Below are 24,522 nucleotides of genomic sequence, written 5' to 3'. Positions count from 1 at the left end.
GACGTCTAGGAAGCAAAATTTGGGATGGAGGTTAAATCCAGAAAGTTTATTGAAAGGATCAACACTAGTCAGAAAAGGGTAGGAAGCAGGATTGGGTGGAGGGAGAAACTGGGCTAAAAAGTAGATACAACAAGGCCTCTGCCAACCCTCTGGAAAGTGGAGACCAGCCTTTAAGGGTAGTGTTGAGTTGGGGCCAAGTAATGTTAGGTCTTTATGTTCCTGCAATGACCAGAAAGTGCTTGCAAGCTGTCCCCTGGGAAAGGGGTATGGCCTTGTAAGGTGGCTTTCTTCTGCCCTGGGAAATTCCCAGAAAGGATTAATGGCAGTTCTAAGCCAGCAGCACTGTATTCATGACAAGGTGTGCATGGTTGGGGTTGGAGAGCAAGGGATTGCTTATTTTATAAAAGATGGTCAGGGAAGCCTCTTTTAAAACTTTTTTGAGAGTACATTTGAAGGACATGAAAGAAAAACTAACTAGACATCTGGGGGGAGAGAATTCCTAGGGAATATAATTTTGACCTTCATTTTTAGATTTTTCTCAATGTAACTTCTATGCTCATCTATTGCTTTTCTTTTTTTTTTTTTAATTTTTATTTATTTATGATAGTCACAGAGAGAGAGAGAGAGAGAGAGAGGCAGAGACATAGGCAGAGGGAGAAGCAGGCTCCATGCACCGGGAGCCCGATGTGGGATTCGATCCCGGGTCTCCAGGATCGTGCCCTGGGCCAAAGGCAGGCGCCAAACCGTTGCGCCACCCAGGGATCCCCATCTATTGCTTTTCTACTTGCATTCTATCATGGACAATAATAATAATAACAGAAACAACAATGATATCATTTTTCACCATGTAATTTCAAGCTTTACTTTTAGAAGCTGAGGTAAATGTCTTTCATAAGATTTTACTAGAGTACTAATAAACCAATCCATTTCTTCATTCAATTACACACGTGAGTATCTATAAGTGCTCAGTGTACGTCCCTTATTGTGTGAGGTGCTACGGGTACAATGGTGACAGGTGAATCAGTCCCTGGTTTCAAAGCTGTTGAGCTAGGAAGACAACTGAAACAGGCTATTTAAACACACTATAGAGAGTGGCCTGGTATGGTTAAGCACAGGGAGGAAGGGTGCAAAAAGCAAGACATTAAACTAAACCAGGATGAAACCAGCATATGAATAGATGGGGAAGGATGGATAACTAAAGCAAAATAAAAAAGAAGCTTTCTTTGAATTAGGGCAGAATGCTGTGTTAACCAAAAAGCTAGTCACAATAGGTGAGGTAAGCGACTCTGCAAAGGAAAATGACGCTTTGTTCATTTCTTAAGTTGTAGGATGTGTTAAATACACAAGGGTCCAGAAATCTCAGCCATCTATGCAGAAAACAAACATTTCTATGACAAATCAGTTATGCGAGGGGTTTTCATTGCTGAAGATGGTCTCGGAGCATAAGAGATCTGGCAAAACTTGCCTCAAGGAATACGCTGGCATCTCTAATTAGAGCGGCTGTGGGTTTGAATAGAAGTGTATTGATCACAGGTGGGGAGAGATGGCAGAGAAGTAGGGGTCCTCAACTCACCTGGTTCCACCTATTTACCTAGATTACATTCGAATCATCCTGAACACCCATGAATTCAACCGGAGCTTTAAAGACAGAACAGTCGGAACGCTACAAAGAGAAGGGTTTTCGCTTCTAGAAAGCAGGGATTGCGGCATCTCCGTCCAGGCACAGACACCTAAGAATAAGCACAGCAGACCCCTTCCCCAGAGGACCAGCTGGGAGAACAGGGGAAGAGCAAGTTATTGACCAAGCAGGAATCATCTATGGTGAGATTTACTTAGGTCGTGGTTGATATTATTTTTTTATAAATATCGATTTTTTTTTATTTTTATTTATTTATGATAGAGAGAGAGAGAGAGAGGCAGAGACACAGGCAGAGAGAGAAGCAGGCTCCATGCACCGGGAGCCCGACGGGGGAATTGATCCCGGGTCTCCAGGATCGTGCCCTCGGCCAAAGGCAGGCGCCAAACCGCTGCGCCACCCCGGGATCCCCGATATTATTTTTTTTAATTTTATTTATTTATTCATGATAGAGAGACAGAGGGAGAAGCAGACTCCATGCCGAGAGCCCCAAACGGGACCCCAGAATCACGCCCTGGGCCAAAGGCAGACGCTGAACCACTGAGCCACCCAGGGATCCCACGTGCTTGCTATTCTTGACTCAGCCCACTCATACAGCCACTCTGCACTGAGCAAAATGACTAGAAGGAAGAACTCCCCACAAAAGAAAGAATCAGAAACAGTACTTGGCCACAGAGTTACAGAATTTGGGTTAAAATTTGATGTCAGAAAGCCAATTCAGAAGCACAAATATAAAGCTATTCATAGCTCTGGAAAAAAGCATAAAGGAATCAAAAGACTTCATGACTGCACAATTTAGATCTAATCAGGCCAAAATTAAAAATCAATCAAATGAGATGCAATCCAAACTGGAGGTCCTAACTACAGGGTTAATGAGGTGGAAGAAAGAGGGAGCACATAGAAAACAAGTTGATGGCAAGGAAGCAAGCTGAGGAAAAAAGAGAAAAAACATTTAAAAGACCATGAGGAAAGGTTAAGGGAAATAAATGACAGCCTCAGAAGGAAAAATCTACATATAATTCCGGTTCCAGAGAGCACCAAAGGCGACAGAGGGCCAGAAAGCATATTTGAACAAATCATAGCTGAGAACTTCCCTAACCTGGGGAGAGAAACAGGCATTCAGATCCAGGGGATAGAGAGGTTCCCCACTCCCCCCTCCCCCCGCGCCCTGCCGTCAAAATCAATAAAAACCGTTCAACACCTCGACATTTAATAGTGAAACTTGCTAATTCCAATGATAAGGGGAAAATCCTTACAGCAGCAAGAGACAAGAGACCCCTAAGTTATATGGGGAGAAATATGAGATTAATAGCAGACCTCTCCCCAGAGGCCCGGCAGGCCAGAAAGAGCTGGCAGGATATATTCAGGGTACTAAATGAGAACATGCAGCCAAGAATACCCTATCCAGCAAGGCTCTCATTCAAAATAGAAGGAGAGATAAAGAGCTTCCAAGATAGACAGAAACTGAAAGAATATGTGACCACCAAACCAGCTCTGCAAGAAATATTAAGGGGTACCCTATAAAAGAAAAAGGAAGCCCAAAGAAATAATCCACAAAACCGGGATTGAATAGGTGTTATGGTGACACTAAATTCATATCTTTCAATAGTTACCCTGATCATGAATGGGCTAAATGATCCCATCAAAAGGTGAAGGGTTTCAGACTGGGTGAAAAAGCAAGACCCATCCATTTGCTGCCTACAAGAGACTCATTCTAGACCTAAGGACACCTCCAGCCTGAAAATGAAAGGTTGGAGAATCATTTGCCATTCAACTGGTCCTCAAAAGAAAGCTGAGGTAGCAATCCTCACATCACATAAATTACAGTTTATCCCAAAGTTTGTAGTAAGAGACGAAGAGGGGCACTATATCATACTTAAAGGGTCTATCCAACAAGAAGACCTAGCAATCATGAATATTTATGCCCCTAATGTGGGAGCTGCCAAGTATATCCATCAATTAATAACCAAAGTAAAGACATAGATAAGACACTAACAGTAGGAGACTTCAGGATGGCATTTTCTGCAAATGACAGATCTTCTAAGAAGAACATCACCAAAGAAACAAGAGCATTAAATGATACAATGGACCAGATGGATTTCACAGATATTTACAAAACTTTGCATCCAAACGCAACTGAATACACATCCTTCTCAATGTGCTTGGAACTTTCTCCAGAATAGACCACACACTGGGTCACAAATCAGGTCTCAACTGATACCAAAAGATTGGGATTGTCCCCTGAATATTTTCTGACCACAATGCTTTGGAACTAGAACTCAATCACAAGAAGAAACTTGGAAGAAACTCAAACACGTGGAGGTTAAAGAGCATCCTGCTACAAGATGAATGGGTCAACCAGGGAATTAGAGAAGAATTAAAAAGATTCATGGAAACTAATGAAAATGAAGATACAAGCCTTCAAAATTTTTGGGATACAGCAAAAGCAGTCCTAAGAGGGAAATACATCGCAATACAAGCATCCCTCAAAAAATTGGAAAGATCTCAAATACACAAGCTAACCTCCCACCTAAAGGAACTGGAGAAAGAACAGCAAATAAAACCTACACCAAGCAGAAGAAGAGAGTTAACAAAGATTCAAGCAGAACTCAAGCAGAACTCAAAACAGAGACCAGAAGAACTGTCGAACAAATGAACAAAACCAGGAGTTGGTTCTTTGAAAGAATTAAGAAGATAGATAAACCATTGGCCAGCCTTATTACAGAGAAAAGAGAAAAGACCCAAAGTAATAAAATCACGAATGAAAGACGAGGGATCACAACCGATGCCAAGGAAATACAAACGATTTTAAAAACATATCATGAGCAGCTATGCGCCAATAAATTAGGCAATCTAGAAGAAATGGACGCATTTATGGAAGACCACAAACTACCGAAACTGGAACAGGAAGAAATAGAAAACGTGCACAGGCCAATAACCAGGGAGGAAATTGAAGCAGTCATCAAAAACCTCCCAAGACACAAAAGTCCAGGGCCAGGTGGCTTCCCAGGGGAATTCTATCAAACTTTTAAAGGAGAAACAACACCTATTCTACTAAAGCTGTTCCAAAAGATAGAAAGGGACACAGAATACCACCAATCTCATTTTATGAGGCCAACATCACCTTAATTCCAAAACCAGACAAAGACCCCACCAAAAAGGAGTTTTAAAGACCAATATCCCTCATGAACACGGATGAAAAATTTCTCAACAAGATACTAGCCAATAGAATCCAACAGTACATTAAGATTATTCACTATGACCAAGTGGGATTTATCCCTAGGATGCAAGGTTGGTTCAACACTCATAAAACAATCAACTTGATAGATCACATCAACGAGAGAAAAAACGAGAACCATATGATCCTCTCAATAGATGAAAAGAAAGCGTTTGATAAAACACAACATCCATTCTTGATCAAAACTCTTCAGGGTGTAAGGATAGAGGGAACATTGCTCAGCATCTTAAAAACCATCTATGAAAAGCCCACAGCTTTATAGGGGAAAGGAGAGAAAATCAATAGGAAATATCAGAGAGGGAGACAAAGCGTGAGGGACTCCTAACTCTGGGAAATGAACAAAGGGTAGTGGAAGGGGAGGTGGGTGGGGGGATGGGGCACTGAGGGGGGCACTTGACAGGATGAGCACTGAGTGTTGTACTATATGTTGGCAAATTGAACTCCAATAAAAAATATACTAAAAACCCCACAACAAATATCATTTTCAGTGGGGAAACACTGAGAGCCTTTCTCCTAAGATCAGGAACACAACAGGGATGACCACTCTCACCACTGCTATTCAACATAGTACTAGAAGTCCTGGCCTCAGCAATCAGACAACAAAAAGAAATAAAAGGCATTCAAACTGGCAAAGAAGAAGGCAAACTCTCCCTCTTCACAGATGACATGAAACTTTACGTAGAAAACCCAAAAGATTCCACCCCAAGATTGCTGGAACTCATACAGCAATTTGGCAGCATGGCAGGATACAAAATCAGTGCCCAGAAATCAGTGGCATTTCTATATAATAACAGTGAAACTGAAGAAAGAGAAATTAAGGAGTCAATCCCATTTACAATTGCACCCAAAAGCATAAGATACCTCGGAATAAACCTAACCAAAGAGGTAAAGGCTCTATACCCTAAAAACTACAGAACACTTCTGAAAGAAATTGAGGTAGACACAAAGAGATGGAAAAATAGTCCATGCTCATGGATTGGAAAAATTAATATTGTGAAAATGTCTATGCTACCCAGGGCAATGTACACGTTTAATGCAATCCCTATCAAAATACCATGGACTTTCTTCAGAGAATTGGAACAAATCATCTTAAGATTTGTGTGGAATCAGAAAAGACCCCGAATAGCCAGGGGAATATTGAAAAAGAAAACCAGAGCCGGGGGCATCACAATGCCGGATTTCAAGTTGTACTACAAAGCTGTGGTCATCAAGACAGTGTGGTACTGGCACATAAACAGACACATAGATCAATGGAACAGAATAGAGAACCCAGAAATGGGCCCTCAACTCATCTTCGACAAAGCAGGAAATACTATCTCCTGGAAAAAAGACCGTCTCTTCAATAAAAGGTGCTGGGAAAATTGGACAGCCATGTGCAGGAGAATGAAACTAGACCACTCCCTTGCACCATACACAAAGATAAACTCAAAATGGATGAAAGATCTAAATGTGAGACAAGATTCCATCAAAATCCTAGAGGAGAACACAGGCAACACCCTTTTTGAACTTGGCCAAAGCAGCTTCTTGCAAGATACATCTATGGAGGCAAGAGAAACAAAAGCAAAAATGAACTTTTGGGACTTCATCAAGATTAAAAGCTCCTGCACAGCAAAAGAAACAGTCAACAAAACTAAAAGACAACCTACAGAATGGGAGAAGGTATTTGAAAATGACACATCAGATAAGGGCTAGTATCCAAGATCTATAAAGAACTTAATCAAACTCAACACCCAAGAAACAAACAATCCAATCATGAAATGGAAAAAGACATGAACAGAAATTTCACCAAAGAAGACATACGCATGGCCAACAAGCACATGAAAAAAATGCTCCGCATCACTGACCATCAGGGAAATACAAATCAAAACCACGATGAGATACCACCTCACACCAGCGATAGTGGTGAAAATTAACAGGACAGGAAACAACAAATGTTGGAGAGGATGTGGAGAGAGGGGAACCCTCTTGCACTGTTGGTGGGAATGGGCACTGGTGCAGCCACTCTGGAAAACTGTGTGGAGGTTCCTCAAAGAGTTAAAAATCGAGCTACCCTACGATCCAGCAATTGCACTGCTGGGGAATTGCCCCAAAGATACAGATGCAGTGAAAGACAGAGACACCTGCACCCCAATGTTCATAGCAGCAATGTCCACAATAGTCAAGCTGTGGAATGAGCCTCGGCTGCCCATTGAAAGATGAATGGGTAAAGAAGATGTGGTGTATGTACACAATGGAATAGTACTCGGCCATTAGAAATGACAAATACCCACCATTTGCTTCAATGTGGATGGAACTGGAGGGTATTATGCTGAGTGAAGTAAGTCAATCAGAGAAGGACAAACATTATATGGTCTTATTCATTTGGGGAATATAAAAAATAGTGAAAGGGATTATAGGGGAAGGGAGAGAAAATGAATGGGAAATATCGGTGAGGGTGACAGAACATGTGAGACTCCTAACTCTGGGAAATGAACAAGGGGTAGTGGAAGGGGAGGTGGGCGGGGGATTGGAGTGACTGGGTGGTGGGCACTGAGGGGGGCACTTGACGGGATGAGCACTGGGTGCTAAACTATATGTTGGCAAACCTAACTCCAATAAAAAATATACAAAAAATATATATCAGTTCTGCAAAACAAAACAACAGCAATACAAGAACAAATAGGAATGATAGAAAAATAGATAACAGGAAACGCCTCAGAGATGACCCAGATATTGGAATTAGCTGTCATAGGCTTAATACAGCTATGCTTAAAATGTCTAATAAAATAGAAGACAAAGTGGGAAATTTCATCAAACACCTGGAATCTCTTAATAAGACTCACATATAAATTTTAGAACTATGAAATACAGTACCAGAAGTTAAGAAATCAATATGTAAGTTTAACCTCAGATGATTGGAGCAGGATCAAGGATTAGTCAATTATAAAATGGCAAATTTAAATAATGTAAATGGTGTTTTATTATTGTAATCAATGCTAAGTTTTATTTTACATTACAGTCCATAACTTCATTTTGGTGGGAGAAGGAAAAGCCAAATGAGTTTAACAAAATAAAAACAGAAAAGATAGGGGGAAAAAATAATAAAATCAGTTGGGAAGAAATATTTCTCTGAACTGGGACCATTTACTTGGTTCAGATTAGTGGTGAGAACCTTCACTACATATCTGCACTTTCTTTTTTAGATTTATTTTTCTGTATGATGATTTCTACAAGCTGAAAAACCAAAGTAAAACTGAAACTTAGATCATAATAATGCTAACAATTAGGTTATGATAACTGTAAAGCTTATCATAATTAAAGGACTCTTACTAATGGAGATAAAAAGCATGAGCACTATAAATACCATAGAGTTAAAACCACCCAAAGTTAATAAATGTGCACACACTGAACATTGATTCTGGTGTATAGTGTAAATACATAAAGTGAACTTTACTGAAGAAAGTCATATCTTGTATTGAAAATTAGAAAGAAAATAAGAGTTATGTAATATAGTATATTAATTTAGGTGGCCACCAGACAAGATTTTAAGTGTAAGCAATTTATTTCTACAAAACTACATAGGAGAATACATAAGTGGAACTGATCAGGGATAAAAGTTATACTATCAAAGCTAGCTACCACTGTGGATGTTTAATATCTATGAACTCTGGCTAATGGTATAAAATAATGTGCCTACAAGTTATCCCACTAAAAGAGCAATAGGGCTGGGATATTTACACACCAACTCTTACCACTCATTGTTTGAGGGTTGCTCATAAGGAGACAGGGCCAATTTCCCAGAACTTCCAGGTTGGAGTTTACATGCACAGAGCCAGAACCATGTTCTGCTCCTTTGCCCTTAGCAAAAAGATGCAAATATTGTTAGTTGGGAGTCACCAACTCACTGGAGCGGACTGCAGTGGTAAGACCCAAGAAATAAGGGTGAGGCAATGTTAGCATCTGCTTCAGGCAGGGTTTGAACATGTGAGTATGTGCTAGGTTGATGGCACGAAGGGCCCAAGTGTTCACTTCTTCTTGGATCTATGCCTTTTGCCAAGTGGCTTTGCATTTCCTCTCATATTGAGGAGGAGCCCACTTCCCTGCTTCTTGAGCCTGAGGTTGGCTTTATCATCTGTTTTGGCCGATGGGTGGACAGCAGATGCATGCAGACATAGGGGGAAAGTATTTTTGCACTTCTCCACTACCTCTCTTGCTCTTCTGACTTTGCCATGAGACCTACTTGGGCTAGCTTACTAAAGGATGAGACAAAGTAGGGCAGAGCCAGGTTATCCTGATCATCCCAAATAAGGTCACACCGGATCAGCCAATGTTTAGCAAATCTCCAAGCATGTGAGACAAGAAGAACCAAATGACCCACAGACTATGCCCTAAATAAATTCTTATTGTTTTAAGCAACCAAAGTTTGTAGTTGTTTGTTATGTACCATATTGTAATGACAAATAGACAATTAGTATCTAGAAGGAGTGTGCTGCCATAGCACAAATCAAACATGTGGAATTGGTTTTGGACAGGCTGGAAAACTGGAAGGAAATTGCTAGAACAGACTAGAAATATGGTAGTTCTTGTTGTATAGTCATGAAACATTTGGTGAAACCATTATGGGAGGTAACTTGAAGGTATGAAATGTACCTTATGAATTTTTAGACTTCACTTCCAGGCAGAATGTTGAAAATCTCAGCTGACTCTTATTAGTTACATATAAGGTATACAAGAAGAAGGAGTTAGAAAAGAACATACACACAATTTACAGGGAAAATTTTGTGGAAATCCTGAAAGGCCAAAACTTCTCAGATAGAAACCAGAACTGTTTCTTATCCCTACTTTCTAAAGCAAGAGAAAGATCCTCAAATGAAGGCATGGCCCCTCAAGATAAAGAAAAAATCAAGGGTGTGGCAATTATACCTTTTGTTAATACCTTTTTTTTTTTTTTTAAGATTTTATTTATTTAGGGCAGCCTGGGTGGCTCAGCGGCTTAGTGCGGTTTAGTGCCGCCTTCAGCCCAGGGTGTGATCCTGGAGACCGGGGATGTCATAAATCATGAGAGACAGAGAGAGAGAGAGAGAGACGGAGATACAGGCCGAGGGAGAAACAGGCTCCCTTTGGGGAGCAGGATGTAGGACTCGATCCTGGGACTCCAGGATTACACCCTGAGCCAAAGGCAGATGCTCAACCCCTGAGCCACCCAGGCGCCTCTTGTTAATGCCTTTTATTATTTATTTATTTATTTATTTATTTATTTATTTATTTATTTATGTTAATGCCTTTTAAAGAATGAAGTCAAGGGCCAGTAGGTGCTCTCAGCTGGTCAAAAGAACTTTCAGGGGCATCTGAGTGGCTCCATGGTTGAGTGTCTGCCTTTGGCTTAGGTCGTGATCCCAGGATCCTGGGATCAAGTCCTGCATCAGACTCCCCGCAAGGAGCCTGCTTCTCCCTCTGCCTGTGTCTCTGCTTCTGTGTGTGTGTGTGTGTGTCTCTCATGAGTAAATAAATAAAAAATCTTAAAAAAAAAAAAAAAAAGAGAACTTTCAGGAAAATTTAGGGTGTTGTTCCTCAGTAGAAAATACACTCAGAGTAGCAATGGTTAAGTGTAGAGAGGCATAACTGTAATCTGACTATAGGAGACTAATAACCCTGAATCAGTATTATGCTTTCTCTTCCTCCTCTTTCTCTCAGTCTTTAGCTCTAAGTTTTTCTCTAAAATTTGCAAATATCCCGAGTCATGACCATGAGAATTAATAAAAGAAAACCTCATTTAAAATGGAGTCAGGAGGCCAGAGGAGGAGGCCCTCATCAATATCAGACCCAACAGGAAGAGTTGGACCTTGCACCAGCATACGGCTTTAATATCCCAGAAACAGGAAATAAAGGTTTTCCTCTTTCCCTGGCAACAGGCCAGCCAGTGTGAGATTGTCACAACTCAGTCAATTAAGAAGCCACTACACTTTGAACTCCCAGTTTACTCAACACAAATGGACTTTGTGTTTATAATAGCCCCTCCCAACTTCCCCTCTTCCTCTATAAAAGACTATCCCTTTCCTTTGCCTATGGCCTTATCATAGCTTGCTCATCCCAGACTGCAATTCTCTGCTATTCCCAAACAAACCCATTATGCTGATAAAATAACTGTCAGTTTTATTTTTAAGGTTAACACAACCTAGAGTCAGACTCAGGTAGGAATCAGCGATCTCATACCTTCTATCACACTGCATTTGCAATCTTTTGGAACCAAACCAAAGATGTGTTGGCAGATTACTTATTGTATTAGTAGTTGGAACCTTCATTGCTGATTCTTTGTCCTTTCAAATCAATACAAATCAATGTCTAACAGTTAACAAACCAACAGTGTCAAGGGCAAGGTGCCCAGGGAATACAACCTAAGGAGATCAAGAGTCAAGACATTCCTCCAGGTTCAGGGGTAGGGAGTTGTTGAAAGAGAACTCTAGGATAATGCACTTGTCAGAAGTGTATCTTCAGAGGCTGAGGATAGAGTCTGAAAAGTTTATCACTCCTGACTTGAGAAGTTATTCTGCATGCATTAAATGGATCCAAGTCTTGCTGGTTGGCCCTCCACACCGTAAAATGTTTTAACAATCAAATACCTCAATTTCCTAGGAATAGCACCTGGTTTACAATTACTGACAATGCTACAGATCAGAAAGACATAAACTGCTCTTTTGAACTTGGCTTGAAAAACTCGTTTTTGATCTCTACAGCTAGAGTCAACAGAGTTAATAAGTTTCAAACACTACAACCTACAGAGACTGTACATTTTCTCTTATTTGGAAAAGCAAGCATGAAACAAATATAAGTATACAAATCTTACCATGGAAGTAGTTAAATTTCTAGCCCAAAATATTACAAAATACTTAATAATATGATACTCAATAATAAAAAGCAAAAAACCACATTGGCTCACAAAAGGACCAGGCACACATCTTCTGACTGCCTATCCAGTGCTCCTTCTACTGCTTCCTCATTTGACTGGATATTTTACATACATCCAGATTACTTCTATCCTAAATAATTCCTAAGTAATTTTAATATTGAGATTCTGTTGTTATTGAGAATAAAAACTTTTTGGGGAAAAAAAGGCATGTTATACACAGTATATAATACTTTGTCAAATATGATGTCATATTTGTTTTTTATATCTAGTATAACTGACAGTTGAACCAATTATATTCCTATTAAGCTGAATATAATAGGAATTATATTCCTATTAATTTGGTCTAATTAATTGACCAAAAACAAGATTAAATCTAAACAGAAGGAAAGCCAATATTTCTTGATTATCTTTGAAGAATACAGATGAAGGAAACAATGTCTTCACCAAATGTTTTAAATCATCCTATGCTGGGCTTGTAACTAAAGGGGGCTACCAGGTAGGAATTACCAAATAATACTCTGAAATTGAATGAGTGGGCTTATGGTCTGTTAAGTTATATTTAAGTTCATGTAACTTTTATCTCTAAAGTAGCCCTACAAGGAGCTAAGAAATCCTAGAATGCCTGGAATGAAAAGGTTTTGAAAGGACTTCCAGTATTCAAGCAAAATCATACCTAAACCAAACTAGTGGTAAGGGTTGGCTTATTAATTTTGGGAAGGGATTATATTTAAATTATTGAACCACTTATATCACATGTACCAGCCAATCAGAATAAATACTGGCTGACATAATGCAACAGTGCAGGCCAGTTAAATATCAGTCCCAGTTTGAGGTAAAATTAATAAAATGAGTTAAGCAGTAAGGGGCCATATTCTACTATTTTTCCTTTAAACCTTTCATGTAAATGCTTGTTCTTCAGCTGCCATATTAAGAGATGCTCTAATATTGATGCTACAAACCAGTGGGGCATTTCTGATCTGAGGGCAAGTTTTGCTTGGCTTGCACAGCATATGTTTACTGTGAATTATTAATAACATCTTGTAATAGACCTCACATAAAATGTTTTATCCTCTATTGAAATATCAAAAGATCTATAAATAATGACCTCACAACCCCTCATGACAACAAGGACCAGCAGTTGCTTCTTTCAGAAGGGACATGCTCCTGGTGTGAATGCAGTTGCCACTGGTCATGTTCTACACTTTTAAGTAACATGCCATGCTTATGGACACATGACCTTGAAACGTGGGTAGGGTTCAATTAGTCAAACTACTGAGAACAGCTTCAAGCTTCTCATGAATTTAAGTCATCTAATTAGAGTTCCTCTACCCCATACATTCTTCCACAAACCAATCAAACTGTTGGCATAAATAGAAACAGCCTCAAAGATAAATAAGTGACTTGGAAAAGAATATAAGTAGTATGAACAGCTGTCTACAAAACAAGCAGAGTACAAGACTATATTATGATTTTACCTTAAAAAAAGAGTGTTTCCTATGTCATTTCCTTACAGTTTGTCACAATGCCCCTGTACAAGGAGTTATTATTCCAAACACAGTGCCCTAAATTGGAATCAGAATTGGATGTCATATAAACAGTTTCATGTCTCCTAAAATTTTGATTAAAATTTCAGACTTCTTTTATTTTGCTAATAAAGACCTTAGATAGCTGTGATTGGCTGAAGTGTTAGGAGCAAAGCAATTAGTGAGCTTTGACTCTTCTTGTGACTCAGATACACACATTTGTAAAATCCTCAGACTATAGTCCAACCGAGTTGACTAGACAATAAGAGTATGAAATACTTCCAATTGCAAGTGCTTAATAACAGTTTATTAATATTGATCAAAGAAGGTACAGAAGAGGGATGCAAAGCCCAGTCAATTTCTAATCATATCAAATAAAACTTGCTTCCTTTTTCCAATAGGGTCTCCAGGCTGGTAATCAAAGGAATGTGGCTACATAGTGTATCTACAAATAATAAGTGTTTACACGGGCTTTTTAAAATTATATTATTTGGACATATGGAAGAATATGAGCTAAATGAAATCACAGTTAGGATGTTATCTTTTCCTTTAAACCTGCTTTTTCTCCAGGATTTTCTTTCTTAGTTTGCAGTATCCTCATTGACCACCAGATATCTAAGCTAGAAATCTCAGCATCATCCTGACTCTTCTTCCTCCTTCACTCATGTTCAATACTCTATCACTTCTAGAATCTAGTCCCCTCCTCATCCTCACTGCTGTTCCTCTGATAAAAGCCCTCCTACTACTATAACCTTCTGACTGTTCATGCCCTGCAATCTAGCCCGACAGGCTACCAGATTGATTTTTTTAATTTAAATTTTTTTTAGAGATTTCATTTATTTACTTATGAGAGACACACAGAGAGAGGCAGAGACAAGAAGAGGGAGAAGCAAGCTTCCCACAGAGAGCCAGATGTGGGACTCAATCCTGGGACCCTGGGACCACCACCTGAGCCAAAGGCAGATGCTCAACCACTGAGCCACGCAGATGTTCCTGATTTTTTTTTTAAATAAAAGTAACTCCATAGCATTACTCTACATAACACCCATCAATGATTCCTTATCTAAAGCCCTCAGTGATCTTAGGCTGCAATAATGAAATTCAAGACCTAGGATATAGGCAGTAGGAATGCCACTTTGTTTTTATGGGCAGACCACATCCAGAGATGCAAACTAGAAAGAAACTAGAATCCCCAAATCCACACAACCCTTTCAGATGGATGTTTTGTATGGAAGTGAAAAAATCTGTGAGTATATAGAAAAAATCTGGAAATAATTGTAAGACAGTTGCTAAATTTGTTCTGCAAAGGCCCAAGAAATGGAACTAGGATCCATATATATTAGAGAACCAAATTTTGGCTATTATGAACAACAACTTTTAATGCTTAGAATTAAACAAGACGGGATCCCTGGGTGGCGCAGCAGTTTGGCGCCTGCCTTTGGCCCAGGGCGCGATCCTGGAGACCCGGGATCGAATCCCACGTCGGGCTCCCAGTGCATGGAGCCTGCTTCTCCCTCTGCCTGTGTCTCTGCCTCTCTCTCTCTCTGTCTCTCTCTCTCTCTCTCTCTCTCCGTGTGACTATCATAAATAATAAATAAAATTAAAAAAAAAAAAAGAATTAAACAAGACCCTGTAAAGAAAGTGATATATTTCCTATCAGAGAAAGTGTTCAACATAGATTAGATAATTTATATGCCTGATCAGAGTACTATAGAAAATGTTCAAATCTCTAATAATTTAATTATGTGACCTTTAAAATTCTTCAAATCCCAATATCCTAAGATTAATTTTAAAATTAAAGACACTTAATACTACCAACCCTTCTAATATAAGATTTAATGAATCAAAATACTGCTAACCGATGGCTTATTTATAATAACACCATTTCTCACTCATCCCTTTGGCCAACCACATCCACTTCCCAATGACCCATATCATCAGTTTTAATAATCTTAACTGGAGTAAATAAGACCTCTTTAGTTTAGAAAAAAACCTCAATGATATGTACAATGATTATTCACCAATTCCTCACAGGAATCAGTAAACAACTGTCACCCTGAGAGTGCTAATCTCAAAGCATTTGCCACTCCATGTCCCTCAGAGGTATTCTTGCACAGTAACTACATAATAACATTTTTACAAGATTCTAATTTTGTAATTAGATTCTAATTTTTTCTATGACATCCGGAACCAGAAGAGGCAAAAGTCCATGTAGAGGGAAAAAACAACACCACACATACACACAGAAAAAAAAAACTAAAAGAATACTGCAAAGTAACTTATGTGGTCAGATTTTCATAATTTGCTGTGATCAATTTTGTTATTCTTATGGTATAAAACAAGTCTCTAGGATGAGAATTCTAGGAAGAAATTAGATCAAAATTTTCCCATGTGCCTTCTTTCAAGGAAAATTGAGAAAGGCTACATAAACATGACATAATTATGGCAAGGGGGATGGTATCATATTTCTCTGCTGCTGTTCAAGACTTTCCCCTTGCCAGTTCAGAGGAACTGAGTGGATATAAAGATTTAGGAAACTTTTCAACATTCTGGTCACTGTACAGGAAAGATGTTACCAAGAGCCATCTTGAAATTCATAACTATGGAGCTGGGAGTCAAGCTTCTCCATTGATGATCCTCTAAGCATCTAAAAGAAGCAGACCTGGGTCAAGTTGAGGTTTCTGAAGCCCCAGGGGGGTAGAGGGGAGGAAGCCACAAGATGGTGGTCAGCCTTCAGAACAAAGATAAATGGTTCTGGTGCTCTCTCCTATACACATGCTATAGCATGCTGGTTCCTGTTCTGATGTGGTAACTCTCTTGGAGGAAAATCCAGGCATAGATAAACAGGAGGATAGACAGATCTAGGGAGCATGCATTGAAAGAGAAACAGAAATAGTAATTCAGTTTCTTGCATAGCTTGCCATTCACTGGTCATCATACCACATGTCCTAAAATGGGACAATCTATGCCTGCTCTCAGTCTGGACTTTGACAGGGGAAGGGTTAAGGGAGGGGGCTTGATGAGCTTTCTGGAATCTTCAGTTTAGAAATTCAGAGAGAGGGAAGTCTCTCCTCATTACACCTAACTTCGAAATGTCAATAAATTACCCTCAGTGTCTTTTCCAAAATATCCAATGATGTATGGACTCTCATGGAATGTTAATATAAAATCAGAAAGGAAACTTCATATGACCATAAAGCATAAAAAATGCGGTCATTAATCCTCTCTCCATTCATAGTTCTGTTAATCAGCTTTCCTTGAATCTTTGAGGCATAATAACTCCCATTTGCACCCTTTCTGAAAATAGCTAAGTATGTTTTGAAATTGTATGGCTCATTTCATGGTCATTCTCACAGCAATTACAATATTCTGTGGTTAACACAGCATAATGTTCACTGAAACTCTATCATAATTATTTCAGCCAGTTATTAGTGAATTACCATGGCAGGTACTCTGGGAATATATACCGTTAAATAACCTTCCCTGGCCACCCACACGGAGAGCTCTCCCTCTCAGAGTGGAGAATAAAATTTGTGTATCTCTCTCAGGGCCTCTGAAAGAAGTTATACAATGCAACCAAAAAAACACCTTTTGACCATACCATTTGTTTCTAAATAGTGATGACCAAAGGAGTTCAAAAGCACTAGTCTCCAAGCCATATTTTTCCCTATGGTAGATAATATCTCATGCCCTACAGTGTTTTCTTGTTGCTAATGAATCATTTTAAATAACTGCTCTCCCCCTGGCTTGTTGCTGCCAAGCTTTTATGCCATTTTCCATTATAAATGGGCTCTTGTGATTATAGAAAGTTAGTTTCAATTATAATATATTTTGAATAGGGTTTATACATACACAGAACTAGGAGAATTCCATTACTGTCTTGTTCTTCTTGACCACAGTAGTCATCCCAAACAGAGGCAAGACATAGAAGAGCAGGAAAGTGGAAGAATCCAGTTTTCAGGAGCCCAACTATCTACACATAAAGAGCTCCTGGCTTTGATCCTACACTAGGACAAGCAGCCTGACTCCATAATTCTTGCTCGAGCTTTCTGTGTGTGACCCAATTCCATAGTTTCTGACATCTTTAGGAAAAAGTAACACACACACCAAAAAACTGTACCGAGCACGCCATCCTTTCAGTGCCTATAAGCTGGAATTCTGTTCTCAAGGCACCACTGAAGGTTTTCCTCTGTTCTGTTTGCTTCTGCTCCAAGTAGGAACCCAGTGGCAAAATAAAATAAAATAAAACAAAATAAAATAAAAATAAATCTTAATCTTAATTTAAAAATTTAATAAATTCTTTAAAAACTAAAGCTCATAAAAATAAAAATGAAAGAAAAGAAGTCACAGCACACATCCAGGAAGACTTCTGAAGCACCTCTATGTGCCAAGAATTCCAAAAAAGGTGTGTATATCTAAATGCCTGCCTCACTAGCATTAAGTCGCAGGAGTAGCAAAACCAAGAATTAGGCTAATGAGTGAAATGGTGGGCTGCGGTTGGCCATTCTGGTCTCATCCATTGAAATTCTGAAGAACAGCACTGTGTCCTCTGTCACTGGTATGGCACATATCTGTCCTTGACAGGTGACCACAGCTCCAGGCAACTGGCCAGAGCTTTTTAAATTCTGGAAACTTATATACACAACTGCGACCAGATAATGTTTTTGATTTTTGATACCTATGTTTCTTTCTCTCCCTTGAGAGAAATGACACAGTCATGCATTTCTTGACTGGGAGGTGAAATCTAACAACAAAAAAGCAGAATTTACTCTGAGTTTCTCCAGCCTTTGGATTCCAAACACACAAGCTCCAGAGGAGGACGGTTACATGGTGTTAACAAAATATTTTTAAGAAGCAAGGGGTTGAGAACAAATAGCCCCACCAGAGGGATTCTCCAGGGCTGCAGGAAGTGAGAAGGTGGGGCCTGCTGCTCGCTTGGTGGGCAGTGCAGACAAGGCAGTGGAAACATCATAGAGGGGAAATGGTTCTGAGTGCATCTTGGAAATGGACACAAGGCAAGGGATGTACCAAGGAGCCAGAGGACCTTGAGGGCCTCAAGGGCTGAAAGCCAGAATGGCTGTCTTAGTGTTCACCTGTGTGCATTAGTGGCTCAATGACGTGCCTCAATGACCAGATACCATGCCACGAATTCCTAGTACGAAGTAAGTTCTTACAACTATGACACAAGTTTCATGAAGAGAGAAGAACCCTTCAAAAGACTAGGGTTAAGGTTTCCTGCCTTTCTGAAGGTACAGAAGCCCCAATTAAGACTTACAATGAATTATGGAAAACTGAAGAGGTATGTCCTCCCCACTTGCACTGTTTCCCCAACCAGGGTAGGTAAGGAGTCATGATCTCGCTGCAGCCAGCACGTAGCCATGTAACAATGAACCACAGTCCTCCAAGTGTTCAAGAACTCCTTCGCTCCCACCTACAAATCCATTCCAGCAGCTAATATTTCTTCCACCTCAGCAAAGAATGGAGGCAATTCTATATTTCCCAGCTGTGTAATCATTAGGCACCTATGTCACTTACAATTTGCAAACACTTGTTTCACTGAGAATTTTTAGATACTAATTCCCCTCTCAGCTCTGGGGTTTTGATTCTTCCTTAGGAAATAGCTCCTGCAAAATAGACAGCAAACTTCCTTCTATTATCCTCTAATGTATGCCATTCACACTTTTGCATGCTTCACAAGCCCCAGAACTACTTCTGCAACCTTGAACAGGTGAGAAAAATGTCTTCTACAGATATAGCTTCTTCCTGGACATTTTCATGCAGCAATCAGAAATTGAATTCTACGTGTGTCTCGGCCACCCAAGTGATTGACTACAGTACAAAGAAAATTCATCTCAGTCTTTTCTATTGTTTGAGAGCAATGCTGGGTTGATACCCACTGCATAGTTTCACTGCTATTGGTTCAATCAATGTCATCATTTTTGTCCTCTGCTTCTTACCTGATGTTTCACTTTATCAGTAACAGAGCAAAGGCTGATGACGAGGCATTTTATTCCAAACCACAATTGACAACCTATTTTAGTTTTTTCCCTACTTGGAGACTCAGAGCAAGTACAAATCACTGTCTCTTTGTGTTGTTGCCTTTTTGATGGCATCTTCACAATGAGAAGTAATCTACTCACCTGGCACATGGTATGTGCTCAATACATGTTAATTAATAACTGTAGCCTTTGTTGTGATGATAGTAATGAAACGTGAAAGTGAGGATAGAAAAGATGATATCCCAGGGTCTGAGCCAGGAAATAGATTGTTTCCACGTGGCCAAAAGACAAGCTCAGGAGGCATACATGTTGAAGAATAGTTGGTAGAGTGGGAGAAAGAAATGGAAGAGAGCTAGAAGACTAAGAAGGAGGAGCCAGATCCATTAAGAGAGTAGCACCCAGGAAGATTTCCAGAGGTGAATAAAGATCCCCTACATACAGAGAAATATGTAGAAAGAGAGAACTACAAAAAAAAAAGAGATATAAACAGTGAAAATAAACAAGAAGCAGGAGAAGAGAGCTCAGAAAGCCCAGAATTACTTTAGTTGGCTTATGGGTTTCAGAGGAAATTATCACAAATTACTCTTACCCTTTGGAATTCTAATCTGATTATTAGCTTTAATCTATAATTTTGATTTTTGTGAAGCCTTAAGTGGGTCCTTGCTGATGACAGCTTCCCACTTGATGAACAGAGGAACAAAGATAAAACTGTCAGAAGTGACCAAAGCAATACTTTCATCGAGACCAGATATAGTATCTGAGAATTGTATCAGGTGGCCAAATACTTCATCACCCTCTGTATTAATCTTTTGAATGAGTTCAACTCAAAGACTGAATTATGCTACCTCTGAAAGTGTTAAAAAGATTAATGACCTTAATATCTATAAAGTTCTTTGAAGGTTAAAAAGTACACGTACTAAGTTCTTAAAAGCCCACATGTAATTTGTGTAACTAAAATATATTGTAATGTTTCATTTAGACAAGTCTTTGAGAAAGAAGGAAACATACATGAATTACACTGATATATGTCCCTGTGCTGCTCCTGATTGGGAAAGTGACTTGTTACATGACCTTAGAGAGATAGAAGATGGTGAGGAGAGAAAGCTAAGTAAGAAAAGCCACCTATTTTGAAATCATAGCTATTACAGGAGCACAGCTGGGGACTATAAGACTGGAAAATAGAGTTGGCCTTTGTGAACACCTTCACCTCCTGTTAAGGCAACCCTCAAGTGAAGCCTTCATGCCCTTGCTTAGCCCACCCCCTTGGCTGCCTAGAAGCACTCCATATTCTGCACCCCAGACCACAGGTCAACTATTTGGAACTGTTCCCCCTCCAACTTCTCAGATTAAAAAATCTCATTTTCTTACAGTGCCTCCCATCTCTCCATTTCTCTCATCCCCATCCTGCCGCCATAGCTGCTCTTCCACCATGGAGAGATTTGTTTTCCACCTTTAGCCCATCCTGCCTGCCTCGTCGGGAGCTCTAACCACCCTACTTGCTTCTTCAGCTTCTTCTCTCTGTGCTCCCAAGCAGCAAAGCCAGTCCTGGAAGTGCAATCTCATATGTCTTAGTTTGTGCTCAAAGATCCCCAGCTTTGCCTCGACCAATTAAATCAAGTAAGATAAAGTAAAATCCAATACACAAGATAGGAATGGAATGGAATGGCATGGCATGGCATGGCATGGCATGGCATGGCATAGAATAGAATAGAATAGAATAGAATAGAATAGAATAGAATAGAATAGAATAGAATAGAAGTAAGATAACACTGTTTTTATTGGCCTCAGATACAAAATAATGGCTTCAATTGGACTGTCGGTTTAATTGGACTCAGAACTCTCTCCATTCAGCTGATGTTTGTATTCTTTGGGGTAACAGTTCCCATGCTTTACCCTTCTCAAATTCTCTTTTTTTTAAAAAAATATTTTTATTTATTTATGTGAGAGAAAGAGAGAAAGCATGAGTGGTGGGTTGGGGGAGGGGTAGACAGAGAAGGAGAAGCAGACTCCCGACTGACCAGGGAACCTGATGCAGGACTTGATCCCAAGACTCTGAAATCATGACCTGAGCCGAAGGCAGATGCTTAGCCAACTGAGTCACCCAGGCACCCCACCTTTTTCAGATTCTCTCTTTCATTACCACTTACAATTTTCCATGGATGGTCTGGTCTTGTACTTCACACAGAAAAGAGAGACCATCAGATGGGACCTTCTCCAACCTGTAGAATATTTCTTTCTCTAGATTTAACATATACAGACCAGGAGTAATTGGTTAAAATGAAGTCATACTGGAGTAGGGAGGGAGATGTTAGGATGTCCTCAACATCATGTGAAGATAAAAGTAGAAATTGGGGTGATGCAGCAGAAGCCAAAGAACACCAAAGCTGGTCAGAAAACCCCTGGAAGCTAAGAAAGATCTAGGGAAGCAGACTTGCCCTCATAGGCCTGGAGTGACCAACCTAGATCTCAGACTTCCAGCTTCCAGAACCGTGAGACAATACATTTCTATTGTTTAAGCCACTCAATCTGAAGCACTTTGCTACAGCATCTCTAGTAAACTAATAAAGGTGTCTTCAAAGTAGCAAAAACATCTGTTGATGCAAAGGGACTCGAAATAGGGGAGAAAGTTTTAAAGAATGAAGTATACAAAACTACTGCGTAAACATTTTTTTCTGATGCTCTTTTCTTTCATTACAGTTTCTATTCTTTCATCTTTTTTCCATCCCAATATACTTAATTTATAGCCTCTTTCTATTATCTACGGTTCTTAAAGGGCTTTTTTGAGAGGAAATGTTTGTCTACTTTCTGATTTTTTTTCTCATGGTGCTTTGTTTCCCTGTCTGGTTAATAATGTTTCATTATGAGTTCATGATTTTCAGTGTGCTTCTGTTATTCTTCAGTAATCTGGTTTGTCCTGAGATGAGGAAGTTTTCCTATGGAAATTTTCTCCCAGAACCCATCCTGAGTTTATTTAGGTTCCTTCTCTGCTTATGAGATCCAAGGATTTCTTTTTCTTCTTCTCAAGCTTGTCCATGATCATTTTTGGTGGTATTGTTTGCTATTATATCCAGCACTGTTTATCCAACATCCAAATATTTTCAGCATCTGCTCATTTAGCCAATTGCCCAGACTTTCAATTTCAGAGACTCTCAAGAATATTTCTATGCAAATAACACTAATAATAGGAAAATGATCATTTCTCTATTTTACAGTATCTTAGACATTTCTCTCTCTGTCACCTGGCAAAACTGAAGTGATAGCAGCTTATTGGCTTTTCACCTGGACCAAGTCTTTTGTATCTTATGATACCATAAACAAAACAAACTAACTAAAAACCAGAAAATTTTAAAGCAGCTTTTAAGAATGATTCCAGAAAAAATGTGTTCTTTTAGAAGTTTGCTAAAATGTAAACTTTGCAAGAACAACAAAGAGAACTGTAGTAGTGCCAGATGCTTTTAAACACTTGTCATGCAAATTCAATTCAAAATTCCAAGATTGAAGTAACATAACTGCCCTTCATTTGCCTTACTAAGTCGGAGATATTATAAGCATCACCTCAACGTGATACTCACAAAGTGACTTTAGATGTTTATCCCCACTTAATATCTGAGGAATCTAAGACTCAGAGTGTTAATTAATGTCCCTAAACTACTTATTAGAGCATCTGAGATGTATGTGCAGCCTTCCTGTGTCCAGGCTCATTGGGTTTTTGTTTGCTACTGTACTATGCTATTTTTCATTAAACAACTATTTTAGTCTTTAATCCAACTGTTTCTGTTTATTTCTGATGAAAATGCTTCCTTTTTTTTTTTTTTTTTTTTTTTGGTCTCAGAAACCATTTTAGGTAAGAGAATTTAATCCTGTTTCATCATAAAATAAAAGACCAATGTTATTCTGTTATCACTAAGCTAAACCAAGTATCAAACACCATTCTAATTTTATGTAGTTTGTGCAGAATTTAGCCATGGAAAAATGTTAACCTTTATCCTGGACGAGTACATTGAGCTCTTTCAAGATGAAGCAGAACTAGTAATAGCCATAGTATTTTAATACAGATCCTATAGGTTTAGGGGCAATAGATGCATTTATAACATGTTATTATAATGAGTTTAATAGGAATATAGTTAAAAAAGTAGAGACTACTTTTCTAACAAAGGCTTGTGTTACCAGTACCCAGTTTGAAATTGGACAGTAATACCTGCTAGTGACATGGGGCTGTGTTCACTGCGGGCCTTCAAGATTATCTTTACTTACCTAAAGCAAACCAGAGAGGTAGTCAGCTATTTAAAACAAGAAAATTTGCATAAATTGGTTTGCATAAGGACATTACTTTTGGGTAAAAGCAGATGAGGGTTTTAGGAAAAGACCCAGAGTGCAAAAGGAGAAATAGAGAGAAGGAGTTGCTGTTGGGGTATATGGAAGGACGACATGAGATTCAGAATTTAGACTATGTTAGGTTCTTAATGTATAAAGTGCAAAACCCTCTAGGGAAAGTGGAACAAAAATCTCATGTACACTGACGGCTGATAACTTTGAGAACACCAGATAATAATGACCATAGCTTTGACACTGTTATTCTAAGGTGAGCATAAAAGCAGTGGCAGGAAAGAGGCATCGTGAGGTCTCAGAGCATCAACAATGAGGGTGGAAACAAAGTGTGGGGCAAACAGCTTATGATGAGTGTGGCTGGCAGACCAGTTTGTGCAGGAGGACGTTCTAAGTGACATACCTCCTCCTTCCGACTAAGGCTTATTCTCTGACAAGGATGTGGGCCCAACAGCTTCCTCTAAGATAAACTCTTGTTCAGGAGATTTCCCAATCTTTCCTGAGGGGGGAAACAAATATGTCAATATCCCTGATAGATGCAAAAGGTCTCAGTAAAATATTAGCAAATCAAATTCAGCAGCACATTGAAAGGATCATTCACCATGATGAAGTAGGATTTATCCCTGGGATACAAGGATGGTGTAACATACAAAAATCAATCTTTTTGAAGATCATAAGCCATATCCTCCAGATAAGCCAGCATCCTGAGATGAGCATAGCTTTAGGCCAAGCTGAGGGCACACAAATGATATTTAATCAATATTTCCCTGTAATTACTGTTCCACATTTTTCTAGACTTTCTGTTACAAAGGTCACACTCAAGCACTCCCAGGAACAGAGACCAAAGAATTCAGCTACTCTGGTCTAGGTCCTTGTGAGGGGTTGATGGCTTCAGTGGTCTGCATTTAGGACCC

The 24,522-nt window shown here is 39.3% G+C and overlaps 1 protein-coding gene across 6 annotated transcripts in view; it reads right to left on the bottom strand.

Annotated features, from left to right (window-relative positions):
* LOC140603015 (uncharacterized) overlaps positions 1–24,522 on the bottom strand; it is a 136,869-nt gene that overhangs the window by 46,560 nt on the left and 65,787 nt on the right. For 5 of the 6 annotated variants that reach the window (XR_012006039.1, XR_012006045.1, XR_012006036.1 and 2 more), the window contains one exon: positions 24,012–24,107. The gene's annotated coding sequence lies outside the window, so the exon portion shown is untranslated. Of the gene's footprint in view, positions 1–21,429; positions 21,502–24,011; positions 24,108–24,522 lie in introns of all 6 variants that reach the window. The other variant, XR_012006037.1, reaches the window with a different exon arrangement.

Source organism: Canis lupus, chromosome 13, assembly GCF_048164855.1.
Source record: "Canis lupus baileyi chromosome 13, mCanLup2.hap1, whole genome shotgun sequence".
Lineage (NCBI taxonomy): Eukaryota > Metazoa > Chordata > Mammalia > Carnivora > Canidae > Canis > Canis lupus.
The sequence above is the reverse complement of the archived record's forward strand: the minus strand, read 5'-3'. Positions and strand labels throughout refer to the sequence as shown.